At 39.3% G+C, this 18,178-nt stretch overlaps 1 long non-coding RNA gene across 2 annotated transcripts in view; it reads left to right on the top strand.

Annotated features, from left to right (window-relative positions):
* Positions 1-225: 225 nt before the first annotated feature.
* The window catches only part of LOC141548260 (uncharacterized), a 420,656-nt gene continuing 402,703 nt past the window's right edge, over positions 226-18,178 (top strand). The window contains exons 1-2 of one of the 2 annotated variants that reach the window (XR_012483876.1): positions 226-400; positions 1,094-1,629. This is a non-coding gene — a long non-coding RNA (uncharacterized LOC141548260). Of the gene's footprint in view, positions 401-751; positions 849-1,093; positions 1,630-18,178 lie in introns of those variants that run through there. The other variant, XR_012483875.1, reaches the window with a different exon arrangement.

Raw genomic sequence — 18,178 nt, 5'->3', positions numbered from 1 at the left:
GAAAACTGGGATAAGAATGTCTCCAGTGGAGGGAGATTAGGATGAAGACAGGATGCCAGACTATTCCATTCAATCCAATTAGTATCTGTTGAAGCTCATGATGGATAATTGGATAGTTTTTGCAAATTGACACGTGAAAAAGAAACTTAGCTCTCGCCCTTCTTGTCTTGGAACTTCTAGAGAGACGGAGGCACACTAGTGAGCCAAGAGCAGAAGAGACAGCAGAGCGAAAGGAAAATGCTGCTCAGTTTGCAGCTGGGAACATCTGGATTCAAATCCTTCCCCTGACAGACACTTTCTAGCTGTGGGTCCCAGCTCAACTGCCCTCCCAAAGGCTCCCTTAATCCCTGATTTGCAAATTGTTTTCACACCATCCCGGGCCTTGCCTGATGGAACACAGGTGAAGTTGGATCCAAATTTTCCTGTTAGCCGAGGGCAGCCATCTTCTCGTATGTGTTTCCTCCAAGTTTTACTTTGTGTGTGGGCTGCGTTAACGCTTTGCGGGGTGCACCCCCCCCCCCCGTTTGGCAAGCCCTGACACGGCCGCCTCTCTCCCATCCCACTGGACAGGGGCATTGTCCTCCCACCCCCACCCAGTCCTCAGCTCCTGGGAGCGGCGTGACTTGGGAGCCACTCTTGGGGCTGGTCCTCCAGCCACCCCGCGCCCCTGCAGCTGCTTCCCCAGCCCCTCGCCCTTTTTCCTTCTCCTCCCCCACCCTCTCTTTATCCCCCCTCCCATCGCCTAACCGAGGAGGAACACGTGGGCCCCGTCCGGCTGCGGAGAGCAGGAACACGCGGGGGTGGGGCACACACGGACAAAGCCTGGGGAGCGCGGGGACCGATCTAAGGTATCTGAGCTCGGCCAGCGCCGCAGGGGCGGGCGGGGGGAGCGGGGCACCGGGCCGGCGCCAGAGGTGGAGGGGCGGGGCGGGCCCCCCTTTCTCCCCCCCCCCCTGCATTACTAACCCCGAGATGCTTAACCTCGGAAAATGTCGGGGATGTTTGCTGCTGCTCCCGGCGCGGTCTCCCGGCCCCCCCTCCCCCCCTCCCCCGTGGGAGAGCCACCATGTGACAAAGAGTATTTTTGTTTTAGGGACACTAAAACACTCAGCAGAGAAGAGACTTGGGGTTCGCTCTCTGTGGAAACCCATCTAGCCCCTGAACCCTCCGAGGACTAGGTGCTTGTGGCTGGAGACACCGGCCCCGAGACTGAGCACAAAGCCTTGAGGTGCAAGAAGCACTGGGTAAAGTAGAGCTGGAGGAATCCACCTGAAGGAGAGCCCCAAAGCCCCCCTCCCAGCATGCTGTAGCCCAAGCCCAGAACCCCAGGTCAGAGAACAAGCTTCTAGCAGCAGAAAGGAGCCATGCCAGAACCTAGAGCCACAGGCAGCATCACCCGAGCTAGCAGCCACCACACTAAAGGAGTGGAAGGCTTCAAAAATGACTTGGGGATTTCTACCAAGAATAACGTAGCCAGCAAAACAGGGCAAGCCTTCCCCCCCAATGGAGGAAACGGGAACACAGTGGCTGTTTAAGGAGCTTGAGGACTTCCAAGCATCCCTGATGGAAAGCCCGAGCTGAAGAGAAAATTTGACTTTCACCTACAGGACTCAAGAGAAGCATCAAAAGGTAAACAGGAAGGAGAAATCCTAAGGGCCCCAGGAGCCCACCCTGGGCGCCTTTCCGTGAGAGAAGGCGATCTCTGTCTCTTTTAGGGATTTCAGTGCTATTGGAGAAGTTCCGAGGATTTGACATAGAAAGAGGGAGTGGGAGGTGGTACCCATGCGGCAGTCTTAACATTTTGTCTCCAGTCCTTGTGGTCTTCTCAACTCTTTAGACAGAAGTGGGGGGCTTCAGCCGCCGAATAGTCTATGCCATTTTGGATATGGCTGCATCGGAGATTCGTTCTGAAAAACTCATTTCCTTTGTTTCAATCGACAGTTTCATGGCCAAGAGGGTGGGTCGGCAAACGATTGATGCAAAAACTTTGTTCTGTTTTAACAAAAAAAGAAAAGACCAGATTTTCAAAAAAGGGAAGTAGCGTTATGGTTTAATGGTGGGAATGACAGACCTGGAGTCTGAAGAAATATCTACCTCCCACATTAGCTTTGCTGCCATGGGGACATCATCTAAGCTCTCTGAGCCTCAGATTTTTCACCTACAAAAAAAAGCTACCTCCTAGGGGATTATGGTCACTCCTGGCTAGCATGGATTGTAGAGAGAGCCTCCCTTGCCTGACTCCCACTGGCATAGCCGGTGGCCAGAGGATCACTGCCCCATCTCTGCTCTGGCTTCTAACAAGTCCTGAGGGATGGGGGCAGGGATCCTAGCTTGCAAGCCCCCAGTAGTGTGGCTCCACAATTGATGTCCACATGCATGAATTGTGGGTATTTATTCAGTAACAGAGCCTGAACCAGATGATTTCCCCTCCCCCAAGTCAGTGACACAGTCTCTCTCTCTCCAGGATATACAACAGTCCAGGGGAAAGTGGACTCCAGCATAGGAAGCACCTGGGGCAAAGGAGTAACTCCCACTTCTTGGCCATCCTATTTATGATGTAGCTTTTCTGCCCGGCTCTTGGATGAGCCTTGAGTCTGTCTTTCCTCCTGGTGCCCCATCTTTCTTTGGCTCCTGATCCAGACACTCAGAGCCGGTCACTGTGCATGGTGCTAGGATGTTGAGTGACAGGTCCACAAACCCTCAGTTCCTCTGACTTTCTACGAGATCCTTCTCTGCTAGATGCTCACCTTCCCCCATCTTGACCTAACTAGTCTTCTGGTCTTATAGGCACCCCACAAAGGTAGGACCAGATCTCTCAACCAACCTGGGCTGACTTCCTAACACAGAAGAGGATATGCCAGAGATGTACTAGCTTTCCTCATACATGAGTCACATTTTAGTTCCTCTGACTTGTCAAAGGTATCCAGAATAAGTGATTGCTTGATTGACTCAGTCCATCTCCACCTTTAGACACAGAACAAGATTTGCAAGCTTAAAGTGGCCATTAACATCAGCCCTTTTTAGTAGCTCTTCACCCTTCCTTTTTTGAAGAGGACCATGAAGAGGGTTATGCCTTGATTTGGTGTGAATTAGATTTAAGGGAGGCAGAGTTACACAAAGTGCTCTCTCTGTCTCTGTCTCTGTCTCTGTCTCTCTCTCCTCCAGTCATTGAAATTTAGTCCTGCCACTAAGAGAGAGAAGGACAAAAGTCAGGATACTTACCCATGGCCCAGGATGTGGGGGATGACCTTGGGGTCTTCCATACCTGACTGAGCTCTAAGTGCTCCACAGGGCCTGCTTCAGTTGCGTTCCTGGCACTTGGAACAAAATCTTTTCTTTTGCTCTTTCCACAGCGGTTGGGGTAGGCATCCCAGAAACTCACTGATGGGCTCGGGGCCTGTTGGTTACTCTCAACCTGGCTTAGCAGTCCTTCTGCTGAAAAGGTTTTTATCAGGCTGTGGCTGCTGTGCTTGCTACAGCTCCTTGAAGTCATCACTGAGACCTAGCTATTGGGTAGACACCAAAGATGGATGAGCAGCATGGAAAAGAGCTCAGCTAGCCTTCACCCCATATAGCCCAAGCTCTTTTTATAAAATGTTTAGAGGGGCAGCTAGGTGGCGCAGTGGATAGAGCACCAGCCTTGGATTCAGGAGGACCTGAGTTCAAATCTGATCTCAGACACTTAAAACACTTCCTAGCTGTGTGACCCTAGGCAAGTCACTTAACCCCAGCCTCAGTAAAATAAAATAAAATAAAATAAAATAAAATGTTTAGGTGTGCAAACACTTTCCTCACAGTCACCCAGGAAGGTGGTAATGCAAGTTTCATCAGCCCATTTTATAGTTGAGAAAACTGAGGCTATGAAAGACAAGGGTACCTGTACACTAATATAACCTGTATACAAATGTTCTTTGGAAATGACCTGGGGTCATTCCCAATGGCAGGCCATTTCTATTTGAGTCTCAGTTTCTCCATAAGAAAAAGGATGACAATAAAAGTATTGCTTTTCAAGTATCCTCTCTTGGAACTGGGCTCTTGTGAGGATGAGAAAAGTCTTGTGAAAAGTCCTGGTTGAGGCTGCTAAGTGGTGCAGTAGATAGAATACTGAAGTCAGGAGGGCCCAAGTTTAAATCCAGCCTCAGACAGTAATTTTGTGACCCTAGACAAGTCACTTCACCAATTGCCCTCCCTCTCTCCCTGTCTCCCTTTCTTCCTTCCCGGCCCTCTATCTGTCCACTTAGGGTATCATATCCTTACCTACAGATGCTCTCAAATGCATTTCTATTTTCTCTTACACGTCTGAAGTCTCCCACGATACCTTGGGGTTTACTGGCTAGATTTCTCTCTTAAGGACCAGGCCTTAAACCAAAACCAAGCTGATTCTCATTGGCCACCAACAGGTCCCAGGCCAAGTCCCATTGATCATTGTTTGGGTCCAGATTGGCTCAGATTGCACGTAAACAGCTCTCGTTTCTGCTTTGATCAGAAACCCTGGGGATCTTCCCCTCCCGGATTCATTCATTCATTTACTTATTTATTTAGAACTTTGGGGACTAAAGATGAAGGAAGAGATCGTTTGCTTCAATAGCTACCCGGCCTTAAGCACTGAATGGGTGCGGCCTCAGTCAAACTGAGGCGGTGGGAGAACCTCAGCTTAGAAAGGCCCAGGTCTCCCACTGCATCCGGGGCCATCTCCAGGCCTGCCGAGCTCTCTCTGGCCATTGCCCCACATGGCTCTGGAGGGAAAGTGAGGCAGGTGACCTCGCCCGGCCCTCCCTCACTCCAATCAGATTCACTTGATCATGGTGTCACCTCTCTATGTCATGGACCTCTTTGAGAATGAAGGATGAACAACAAACCTCCAAAAGAAAAACAAAATGAGAAGTTCTTGTCTTCCTAAAGGCACTTTGTGTTGCTATGGGTAACGTGCCCTAACAGTCAGAGGCTGTATAGCTTAAGCATGTATCTGTACTGATTTAGTGGCACCTGTCTCAGAGGTGATCAGTGAGTCTTTGCTTGTAATTTGTCATTACAAACAGCGAGTCTATTCCTTGTGCATCAGGACCTTGTACAGCAGCTGGTTGACATGTCTTTTTATCCATATCATTCTGCACTTAGATTCTCTGTGTCTCTGTAAGTCTCTGTCTCTCTGCCTGTCTCTCTCAATAGGTAGGTAGGAGTGTAGGGGCTTGTGTGTCTTTCTCCTGATCTTTTGTTTTATCTCTTGAGGTATGGCCATGCTTTTCTGGCAGTTCAGAGAAAAAGGGGGAAAAATCCTCCCCCTCCTCTTGCTGTATGACTCATAACACAGGTCTGATAAGGAGCTAGAATGAACGTAGGCAGCTCAGGATGTGTTGTATCCTTGGAGATGGACCAGTCACCATGACAACCAATGATTAGAGCTGGTAAACTGGCTACTGCTGGCTTCCTCCACCCTAATCTTTTCCTTTAGTGAGGTTACAAAAGGAGTATTCAATTAGGCTCTTTTGATCTGGACATTGGAGACCCTCCTCATAATGTCATTGTTTTATTCCCTGGCACAATAGTATCAGGGGCTAATGAGTCTTAAATGCCCCATCTTTTTCCTTTCTTCTTCATATCCATTAACCATGTCAATGCCAGTCAGTTAAAATGAATAATTGAGCAAGACCAAATAGCAATAATCAATTATACCTTGACTGGGGGCCAAGCACTACTGGGCTTACGTGGGTTCATAGGTGCTGCTTTATTAGGGAAAATGCTCTTTTGCTTATTCACATATTACTAAAAAATCACACAGAAGTCCTCACTCCAAGATTAGGCAGAATCCATTTGTACTGGACACAGCCCATCTCTTGCCACAGCTGAAAGGGTGGGGTAGGAGGCAGGGAATGGAGAGGGTGATATTAATTAGCCCTGGAGAATCACCTCTTCTTGAGAGGCAGGGGGAGCATGAGATAGTGGAGGGAGGTATCTGAGTCATAGGGGATTTGGGAGATGGAACAAACAGGCTCAGTTTTCTCAATAAGGTGGAGGAAGATTCTGGGGAAAGAAGGCAAGTGCCCTGGGCATCCATAAACAATGGCCACCAGAATCTGGATTGGATGTAAGGGTGGACTGAGGGATTCTAAAAGGACCTGGAGAGCTTACTGAGTGATGGAGACAGAGGGATAGCCTGGTGGTGACCTTGGCAACAAGGAGTTTGCCAACTCTGACCTTTGACATGAGTGTGCTGAGGGTAGGGGGCTGTCAATGAGTGCTGGTGCAGCTGGTGCTGCAAAGGTGGCCAGGGAAGTTTTGCCACCTGCCACCATGTGCTCTATGGCTCCTTCCAGCTCAGGCACTCGGTGTTCTCAGGCCCCTTACAACACTAGCATTTGGATGCCCAGAGGCCTTGAATGCAGAAAGGGTTTGGGCAGCTGGCAGTAGCATAGTGGGCCAGAGAGCAGAAAGGAGCCCCTCCTCTCTGAGCCCTCTCTGTCCCTCCCCTCCCCCCAGAAACCTGCCACCAGCTTCCATGGCACCTCAGCCTCTGGCAGTGTGAACCTGCTTCCTACCTCCTCAGCCAAGAATGGTTCTCTCTGAAGAAGGGACAGAGTGTCAAGAGTCCCAGAGACAGAATATCTGTGACATAGGGAGGAGACCTCTAGAGAAGCTGTAGCTTGTTTCCTTGGAACTTTTCTTCCCCTCCTGGTGTACCTCAATTCCATCCTTTACACTAATATGCATAGAACACTCAACATAATCAATCAGTCAATCAACAGGGGAAAGGAGCGAGGGAGTGAAGGAGGAAGAGAGAGAGAGACAGAGACATACAGAGAGAGAGAGAGACAGAGAGACAGAGGAGAGAAGACCTTACGGTCTAATGAGGGAGCTAAAGTCCAAGGTGGGGAGCTTACAGTTTAATATTAGGGACAAATAAAGGAAACTAAAAACCTAACTTAAATGACAAAGAGTGATTGGAGAAGAAAACAGAATTCTATGATGTGTCATTTATTAGATACACATTTAAAATTTAAAGACACACAAAATAAAACTAAAGAGATGGGAAAAACCTTCTATTCTCCAAGTGATTCCAAAAAGTAGAAATTGTAAAAATGGCAGCTGATAGTGCAAAGGAAAATATTCAAAAAGTAGGCTTTATCTTGCTTGTGTTTGTTTTGTTTGTGCAAAACCTTTTTAATTTGGTGTAATCAAAATTGTTTGTTTTTGCATTTCATGATATTTTCCAGTTCTTCTTTAGTAATAAATTCCTCCCTTCTCTAAAGATCTGATAAGTAAATTATCTCTTGCTCTCCTAATTTGTTTATGATATTATTCTTTATGCCCAAATTATGTATTCATTTTGACCTTATTTTGGTATGGGGTGTGAGATGGAGATTTATGCTGAGTTTCTGATATATCATTTTCCAGTTTTCTCAGCAATTTTTGTGAAATAGTGAGTTCTTATCACAGAAGTTGGAGTTTGGAGGTTTTTCAAATACTAGATTATTATAGGTCTTCATTACTGTGCCATGTGTATCTAACCTATTCCATTGATCCACCACTCTATTTCACTAGTATCAAATGTTTTTGATGATTGCTGCTCTATAATGTAGTTTTAGGCCTGGTACTGCTAGAACACTGTCCTTTGTCCTTTTTTTTTTCATTAATTCCCTTAAGATTCTTGACTTTTTATTCTTCCAGATAAATTTTGTTACTATTTTTTCTAGCCCTATAAAATAACTTTTTCCAGCTTGATTGGTATGGTACTCAACAAATAGACCAATATAGATAGGATTGTCATTTTTATTATATTATCTCGGCCTTCTCATGAACAATTGATATTTTTCCACTTGTTTAGACCTGACTTTATTCATGTGAGAAGTGTTTTATAATTGTGCTCATATAGTTCCTGAGTTTGTCTTGGCAGGTAGATACCAAATATTTTATTTTATCTACTGTTACTTTAAATGGAATTTCAAACGGAAGTACAAAGCTAGAAAAAATTTACAGTTAATTTCAGATAAAGATCTCATTTCTAAAAGATATAAAGAATTGTGTCAAATATATAAGAATACAGGTCATTCCCCAGTTGGTAAATGGTCAAAGTATATGAGCACACAATTCTCAAATGACAGAATTAAAGCTATTTAAATCATATGGAAAAATCCTCTAAATCACTATGGATTAGAGAAATGTAAATTAAGACAACTCTGAGATATCACCTCATTCCTCTCACATTGGCTACGATGACAGGAAAAGATAATCATAAAGTGGAGGGGATGTGGGAAAACTGGGACACTAACATATTGTTGGTGGAATTGTGAATTGATCCAACCATTCTGGAGAGCAATTTGGAACTGTGCCTTAAGGACTATCAAACTCTGCACACCTTTGTGTGCACCCTTTGATCCAGTAGTGTCTCTATTGGGTCTGTATCTCAAGAAAATAATAAAGAGGCAAAAAGAACCCATATGTGCAAAAATGTTTATAGCAGCTCTTTCTATGATAGCAAAGAACTGGAAAATGAGTAGATGCCCATTAATTGGGAAATAGCTGAACAAGTTATGGTAAATAAAGGTAATGGAATATTATTGCTCTTGAAAAAAATGATGAACAAGCTGATTTTAGAAAGGCCTGGAAAGATTTACATGAACTGATGCTGAGTGAAACAAGCAGGACCAGGAATATATTGTACACAATAACAGCAAGAATGTGAGATGATCAGTTATGAAAGACTTGGTTCTTCTCAGTGGTTCAGTGATCCAAAGCAATCTCAATAAACTTTGGATGGAAAACACCATCTGAATCCAGAGAGAGAAATATTGAGACTGAATGGAAATCAATATACACCATGTTCCTTTCTTTTTTGTTTTTTTCTTTCTCTCTTGTGGTTTGTCCTTTTTGTTCTGATTTTTCTTTCCTAATATGATTCATAAAGAAATGTGTATTTAAAAAGTTAATATACATGTATAACCAGAAAAAAAATAATGACAAGTGGGACAATCTCAGAAAAACTTGGAAAGACTTCTATGAGCTCATTCAAAGTGAATTGTACTTTGTACTAAGGAATAGCTGTATTGAAAGATGATCAGCTGTGAATCACTTTGGGATTCTCAGCAGTACAATGATCCAAGGCTATTCTGAAAGACATGATAAAAAATGCTATCCATACTCAGAGAAAGAACTGAGTGTCTGAATTCAGATTGAAGCATTCTCTCTTTCTTTCTATTTTCTTCCTACCCTCCCTCCTTCCCTCTCCCTCCCTTTATTTTTCTCGAGTTTTTTTTTTTTGAGGGGACACAGGAATCTGTTTTCTTTCACAACATGAATTTTATGGAACTCTTTTGCATAGTTTCATATGTACTTTCTCAATAGGGGTGAGGGTGTAGAGGGAGGAAGGGAGAAATTTTGAAATTCAAAAGTTTTAAAAACAAATGTTAAAAAAGTATTTACAAGTAACTGGGGAAAATGAAAAACTAAATAACAAAAAAAGAAAATTCTTAAAATATTAAAATATGTTTCTTTCTTCAAAAAGTAGACTTTAGAAGAATAGCATCAGGATAAATAGGTCACTGAGAGGCATTTGGTTAGAAAGATGTAGGTGTCCTGGCTCATCTGATTTTGTGTGTGAAATACATTGATAGACTAATTCTGAGTTGGAAGGGGTATTTGAATAGAGAATGTCAGAACAGGAGAAGAGGACCTTAGATGCCATTTAGTCCAAGGCAATTTTTCCTATTCACAACCCCTTTTTGCCCAAGAATTGTTTTACTTGGTTATGAGTACATAGGTACATAAAATGGGTATACAAATCAAACATTTGCTGATGATAAATCACTGAGATTTATTTTAAAACAATTCTTTGGTATACAGATAATTTTACCATTTATTAAAGATAAAGGAACATTTACATACTAATGAGATTGTTCTTTTTTACATAAAAAATAAATCTTGGATATTTGATAGCTTTTACTGTTACCAATTTTTGCAAGACTCACATTCAGTTACTTGATCTCATGAACGGTCTCAACTTACAGTTTAAAGAGCTTTGATCTAATGTAACCCCCTCATTTTACAGATGGGGAAACGGAGGCTCTGGGAAATTTTGACTTGTCTATGGTGACAGAGGACCAGAATGTTCTGTCCCTATACTTTTTCATGAGGTTTGGATCTTTCATTTGTTGTTCTCTCAATCTCCTATCAGCTGACTTGTATGTAGGGCTTTCAAGTTTACAAAACACTTTATATGCATAATCAGATTTAATTTTTTTAATGGAGGTGCCAAGCTTCACTGAAAATTTCAACAATACAAATGATTTCCATTATTTTCTTATCTTCCCTATCCTCCTATCTGATATCCAACATCACTATTTCAAGCCCAACTTTTCTCAGATTGACAACTGCAACCTCTTCTAATTAATTTTCTTGCTTCATTTACCTCCCTTTTCCCAAAAACTGCTATGTTAATATTATTTTGTTTTCCTTTATTCTTTTTCATTCACTTTAAATACAAAATAAGAAAAGGGGAAAAAAGAACATTTTCATGTTCACAGCAAAACATAAGAAAAGATTCAATATAAAACAATAAATTTCCATTTTCAAGAAAACACATAATAAATATAACATGTTTTCAAAGCAACCCAGCTTTTCTTTGCTTCATTCTAAGTTTTCTTTTGTTCTCTGCCATGCATTTTAAATTTTATTCCCCCCATAACAAAGGCTGCAATTAAACTCAGAAATATATGCATAAGATATATAAGTATATAGATACATAGATCTATAAATATACACAAATATATGCTGATATGATATACATATATGTAAAATGGTACTATGGATATTTCCATTTGTCATCTCTTTTTCTGAAAGTGGATAGCATCTTCTTTCGTAGCTCTAAGTCTTTCCATGTTTTTCTAAATCAATCAGCTAATCATTTCCTATATCACAAAAGTAATTCCAACATAATCACATCCTATCTGAGAGATTATCTATGAAATGTTTTCCTCACTTTTCTATGTTCCTTCTATTCTTGACTTCATTTGTTTTATTTATACCAAAAAATTTTAATCAAATTAATTTAAAACTAGAACTATTTTACACTTCAACAATGCTCTTTAAGTTTAAAGTCTTATACTGCTGAATCTTTTTCCTTTACATCTTTTCTCCTCTTTTCTTTGAAATTTTTTTTCCTGAGGCTGGGGTTAAGTGACTTGCCCAGTATCACACAGCTAGGAAGTGTTAAGTGTCTGAGACCAGATTTGAACTTGGGTCCTCTTGAATTCAAGGCTAGTGCTCTATCCACTGTGCTACCTAGCTGCCCCGTCTTTGAAATTTCTGACCATTTGTTCTTCCAAATGAACTGTGTTGTATTTTTTTGGTCTAACTTGGTAAAATGATGCTTTAGTAATTAAAGTGCAATGGCGTTGAGTAGATTAGTTCAATAAAATTGTCTTTTTTTCTCTTTTTTTCTAAACATTTTCATATTGATCAAAGAAAATTAAATCAAAAAGGAAAAACATGAGAAAAACAAGCAAACAGCAACAAAAAAGGTGAAAACACTATATTGTGATGCACACAGTCCTCACAGTTCTCGCTCTGGGTGAAGTTGGCTCTCTCCATCACAATTGGAATTGGCCTGAATCACCTCACTGTTGAAAAGAGCCAAGTCCATCACAGTTGATCATCATATAATCTTGTTGCTCTGTACGTACTCTTGGTTCTACTCACTTCACTTTAGTATCAGATCATGTGAGTCTCCCCAGGCCTCTCTAAAATCATCCAGCTGATCATTTCTTACAGAACAGTAATATCCCATAATATTCATATACTATCAATTATTCAGCCATTCTCCAACTGATGGACATCCACTCAAATTTCCAGTGCCTTATCACTACAAAAAAGTTGTCAAAAACATATTTGCACATGTGAGTCCCTTTCCCTCCTTTATGATCTATTTGGGATACAAAACCCAGTAGAGACATTGCTGTTTGGTAGCCCTCTGGGCATAGTTCCAAATTGTTCTGCAGAATTTCAAACTCCACTGCCAGTGTATTATTGTCCCAGTTTTACCACATCCCTTCCAACATTTGTCATGATCTTTTACTGTCATCTTAGCCAATCTGAGAGGTGTGTGGTGGTACCTCAGAGTTGTCTTAATTTGTATTTCTCTAATCAATAGTGATTTGGAGCATTTTAAAAATAAGAGTAGAAATGAATTTAATTTCTTCATCTGAAAATTGCCTGTTCATATCTGTTGGGCATTTATCAATTAAAAATGGCTTGTATTCTTATAATTTTTGGTCAATTCTCTATATATTTGAGAAATAAGGCCCTTAGCAGAGCCCTGGGATATACTTTTTTCCTCCAGTTTACTGTTTCCCTTCTAATCTTGGTTGCATTGATTTTATTTGTACAAAACCTTTTTAATATAATTAGAATTACCCATTTTGAATTTCATAATGTTCTCTAGTTCTTCTTTGCTCATACATTTCTTCCATTTTCATAGATCTGAGAGATATACTAGCCCTTTATTTTCATAATTTGCTTGTAATACCACCTTTTATGTATAAATCATAAACCCATTTTGATCTTATCTGGGTATAGGATGTGACATGTTGCCTAGTTTCTGCCATACTGTTTCCCAATTTTCCCAGCCATTTTTGTCAAATAGTGAGTTCTTATCTCAGAATCTGAAGTCTTTAGGTTTATCCAACACTACATTACTATAGTCACTGACTATTGTATCTTATGAACCTAACTTATTCCACGGATCTACTACTGTATTTCCTAGCTAGTACAAAATGGTTTTCATGACCACTGTTTATAACATAGTTTTAGATCTGGTACAGGTAGGCCACCTTTATTTGCATTTTTTTTCCATTAATTCTCTTGAAATTTTTGATCTTTTGTTCTTTCAGATGAATTTTGTTGTTATTTTTTCTAACTCTATAAAGTCATTTCTTGGAAGTTTGATTGGTATGAAATTGAATAAGTAGATTGTTTGGTAGAATTGTAATTTTTATTACATTACCTCAGCATACCCATGAGCACATGATATCCTTACAATTGTTTATATGTAGCTTTATTTATGTGACAAGTCAGGTAGACTCCAAAATATTTTATATTAATTGCAGTTGTTTTAAATGGAATTTCTCTTTGTATCTCTTGCTGCTGGACTTGTTGGTACTATATAGAAATATCGATGATTTCTTTTGTATGCTGCAACTTTGCTAAAATTGTTAATTGTTTCTAATAGCTTTTAATTTCCTTTTTAGTATTCTCTAAGTATACCATCATATCATCTGCAAAGAGTGATAATTTGTTTTCCTTATGACCTACTCAAATTCTTTCAATTTCTTTTCCTTCTCTTATTGCCAAAGCAAACATTTCTAAAACAATGTTTAATAGTAATGGCAATATTGGACAACCTTGTTTCACACCCTGATGTTATTGGGAATAATTCTAGTTTATCGCCATTAAATATGATGCTTGCTGATAGTTTTAGATAAATGCTATTGATCATTTTAAGGAAAACTTCATTTATCCCTGTGCTCTCCAGTTGCTGTTGTTGTTGTTTTTTTTTTTTAAATAGGAATGGATGTTATATTTTGTCAGTTTTTTTCTGCATCTATTTATATGATTTCTATCAAAATTAGTTTTTTTAAGATTACATTGGCTTTACCTACCCATAAACAATAAATATTGATCCAGTTAGTTAAATCTGACTTTACTTGTATAAAAAGTATTTTATGTTTATGCTCACATACTTCCTGTGTCTTTTTTGGCAGATGTACTCTCAGGTATTTCTACTATCTTGTTATTACAAGTAGGCTAAAACAATATTGAACACTATTGGTGAAACAATGTAGTTATGCTATTTATATTTCTTCTGGATATTACATGTGGAATTTTTTTTAAGTTCTGTTGTTTTTTATCACAAATACTTAAGTTTATTAAATGTCCATTTTTTCCCATTCAGGATTATACTTAATTTTGCTGGGTAAATTGTTTTTGGTCATGACCCCAGCTCTTTTGCTTCATAATTCTTCAGAGAAGTAGCTAATAAATTTTGTGTAATCCTTATTGTAGGTCAATGATATTTTAATTGTTTGATTTTTTTTTTTGTTGCTTGCAGAATTTTCTGCTTAACATTGGAGCTTTGAAATTTCTGCAGTTTTTCTTTCTGGGATCTCTTTCAGATGGTGATTAGTGGATTTAAAAAAATCCGTTTTGCCTTTATGTTCTAGGATTTCAGGACAATTTTCCTTGATAATTTCTTGTAATGAGGTATTAAGATTCTTTATTATAATTTCAGATGGTCTGAGTGACTGTATTTTATTTCTTTTTTATCTGTTCTCTACATCAGTTGTTTTTCTTATGAGATGTTTCAGAATCTCCTCTTTTTTCATTTTTTATTTATTTATTGGTTTCTTATAGTTGATGTGGTTGATGCAGCATCAAATGTTATTTAGACATCAGATGATGTGCTTTAGGAGAAATACCAAAAGTACTGGTCATGTGAAGAATTCACAATGGCCATTCTCTTTGGCAAAAGAAAGATTTATTTAGAGGAATAGGTTACAGACAAAATGATGGGATACAATAGAGAGCAGGAATGATAATTATAAAATAGAATGGGAGAACGTCTAAAAACAAGTTCCTTAGTGGAACTCACAATCATTTAGTAGAAAGAGAGTATCCTATGAGGTTGAGCATGCCCTTAACTGGCAGTCTAAATTGGCTAAAAAATCCTGAAAGGGATTTAACATCCTAAAAGACATATAGGTATAGATAGAGGTATAGGAGAAGTGTGGGTGAGAATTGTAGTGGGATTAGGAGAGAGGTCATATGGTATGGGGGAGGAGGAGTAAGGAGTAAGAAAAAGTCACTATGAGGCAGAATGTCATGGTGGACTGACTCAAAAGAGAGCAGTAGGTAAGCCATGGGCATTAAATTGTTTTATAGAGAAAATTTAGCCTCAGAGACTTGACATAACTTAGATGTCTAACTGCATCATGGAATTAAAGTAATCTGTATCATCAGAGCCTTCTTTCTGCCTGCACCAGGGAATAATTTTTTTTTTTTTTATCAATTCTCCAGTTTCTTTCTGCCAAGGACAACCACCATTCAGGATTTCATCATAGTGTCCATTACCTCCCCCTTGCACAATTCTAGTTTCTTTTTTTTTTTTTTTTTTACATTTTTAAAATGAATTTTATAATTATAACTTCTTTTTGACAGTACATATGCATGGGTAATTTTTTTACAACATTATCCCTTGCACTCACATCTATTCCGAATTTTCCCTCCTTCCCTCCACCACCTCCCCTAGATGGCAGGCAGTCCCATACATGTTAAATGTGTTATACTATATGCTAGATACAATATATGTGTGCAGAACCGAATTTCTTGTTGCACAGGAAGAATTGGATTCAGAAGGTAACCTGGGAAGAAAAACAAAAATGCAAACAGTTTACATTCATTTTCCAGTGTTCCTTCTCTGGGTGTAGCTGATTCTGTCCATCAATTGGAACTGAATTAGATCTTCTTTGTTGAAGATACCCATTTCATCAGAATACATCCTCATGCAGTATCATTGTTGAACTGTACAACGATCTCCTGGTTCTGCTCATTTCATTCAGCATCAGTTCATGTAAGTCTCTCCAATCCTCTCTGTACTCATCCTGCTGGTCATTTCTTTCAGAACAATAATATTCCATAGCATTCATATACGATAATTTACTCAACCATTCTCCAGTTGATGGCCATCCATTCATTTTCTAGTTTTTAGCCACTACAAAAAGGGCTGCCACAAACATTTTGGCACATACAGGTCCCTTTCCCTTCTTTAGTATTTCTTTGGGATATAAGCCTAGTAGTAGCACTGCTGGATCAAAGGGTATGCACAGTTTAATAACTTTTTGGGCATAATTCCAGATTGCTCTCCAGAATGGTTGGATTCTTTCACAACTCCACCAACAATTCATGAGTGTCCCAGTTTTCCCACAGCCCCTCGAACATTCATCATTATTTTTTCCTGTCATCTTAGCCTATGTGACAGGTGTGTAGTGGTATCTCAGAGTTGTCTTAATTAGCATTTCCCTGATCATTAGTGATTTGGAACACTTTCATATGAGTGGAAATAGTTTCAATTTCATCATCTGAAAATTGTCTGTATCCTTTGACCATTTATCAATTGGTGAATGGCTTGATTTCTTATAAATTAGAGTCAGTTCTCTGTATATTTTGGAGATGAGGCCTTTATCAGAACCTTTAACTGTAAAAATATTTCCCCAATTTGTTACTTCCCTTCTAATCTTGTTTGCATTAGTTTTGTTTGTACAAAAGCTTTTTAATTTGATGTAATCAAAATTTTCTATTTTGTGATCAATAATGATTTCTAGTGCTCCTTTGGTCACAAATTCCTTCCTCCTCCACAATATCCTATGTTCCTCTAATTTATTTATGATCTTGTTCTTTATGCCTAAATCATGGATCCATTTTGATCTTATGTGGTGTTAAGTGTGGGTCCATGCCTAATTTCTGCCATACTAATTTCCTGTTTTCCCAGCAGTTTTTGTCAAATAATGAATTCTTATCCCAAAAGTTGGGATCTTTGGGTTTGTCAAACACTAGATTTCTACAGCTGTTCATTATTTTGCCCTGTGAACCTAACCTATTCCACTGATCAACTAGTCTATTTCTTAGCCAATACCAAATGGTTTTGGTGACTGCTGCTTTGTAATATAGTTTTAGATCAGGTACAGCTAGGCCACCTTCATTTGATTTTTTTTTTCATTAAATCCTTTGAAATTCTCGACCTTTTGTTCTTCCATATGAATTTTGTTATTATTTTTTTCTAGGTCATTAAAATAGTTTCTTGGGAGTCTAATTGGTATAGAACTAAATAAATAGGTTAGTTTAGGGAGTATTGTCATCTTTATTATATTCACTCAGCCTATGCAAGAGCACTTAATGTCTTTCCAATTATTTAAATCTGACTTTATTTTTGTGGCAAGTGTTTAATAATTTTGCTCATATAATTCCTTACTTTCCTTTGCTAGATATATTCCCAAATATTTTATACTATCAACACTTATTTTGTTTTTTTTTTAAATTAATTTTATAATTATATTTTTTGACAGTATATATGCATGACTAATTTTTTTTATAACATTATCCCTTGTATTCATTTTTCCAAATTTTCCCCTCCCTCCCTCTACTCCCTCCCCTAGATGACAGGCAATCCCATACATTTTACATGTGTTACAGTATAACCTAGATACAATATATGTGTGTAAATCCAATTTTGTTGTTGCATGTTAAGTATTGGATTCTGAAGGTATAAGTAACCTGGGTAGATAGACAGTAGTGCTAACAATTTACATTCACTTCCCAGTGTTCCTTCTCTAGGTATAGTTGTTTCTGTCCATCATTGATCAGCTGGAAGTGAGTTGGATCTTCTTTATGTTGAAGATATCCACTTCCATCAGAATTTATCTTCATAGAGTATTGTTGTTGAAGTGTATAATGATGTTCTGGTTCTGCTCATTTCACTCAGCATCAGTTCATGCAAGTGTCTCCAAGCCTCTCTGTATTCATCCTGATGGTCATTTCTTACAGAACAATAATATTCCATAACCTTCATACACCATAATTTACCCAACCATTCTCCAATTGATGGACATCCATTCATCTTCCAGTTTTTAGCCACTAGGAAAAGAGCTGCTACAAACATTTTGGCACATACAGGTCCCTTTCCCCTCCACAGTATTTCTTCGGGATATAAGCCCAGTAGTAGCACTGCTGGATCAAAGGGTATGCACAGTTTGATAACTTTTTGGGCATAGTTCCAAATTGCTCTCCAGAATGTCCGGATTCTTTCACAACTCCACCAACAATGTATTAGTGCAACAGTTATTTTGAATGGAATTTCTCTTTGTATCTCTTGCTGTTGGCTTGTGTTGGTAATGTATAAAAATGATGAGGATTTATGTGGATTTATTTTGTATCCTGCAACTTTGCTAAAGTTGTGAATTATTTCTAATAGCTTTTTAGCAGAGTCTTTGGGGTTCTCTAGGTATGCCTTCATATCATCTGCAAAAAGTGATAGTTTGATTTCCTCATTACCTACTCTAATTCCCTTAATCTCTTTCTTGGCCAAGGCTAGTGTTTCTAGTACAATATTGAATAGTAATGGTAATAGTGGGCAATC

This window comes from Sminthopsis crassicaudata, chromosome X (assembly GCF_048593235.1).
Source record: "Sminthopsis crassicaudata isolate SCR6 chromosome X, ASM4859323v1, whole genome shotgun sequence".
Classification (NCBI taxonomy): Eukaryota; Metazoa; Chordata; class Mammalia; order Dasyuromorphia; family Dasyuridae; genus Sminthopsis; species Sminthopsis crassicaudata.
The sequence above is the reverse complement of the archived record's forward strand: the minus strand, read 5'-3'. Positions and strand labels throughout refer to the sequence as shown.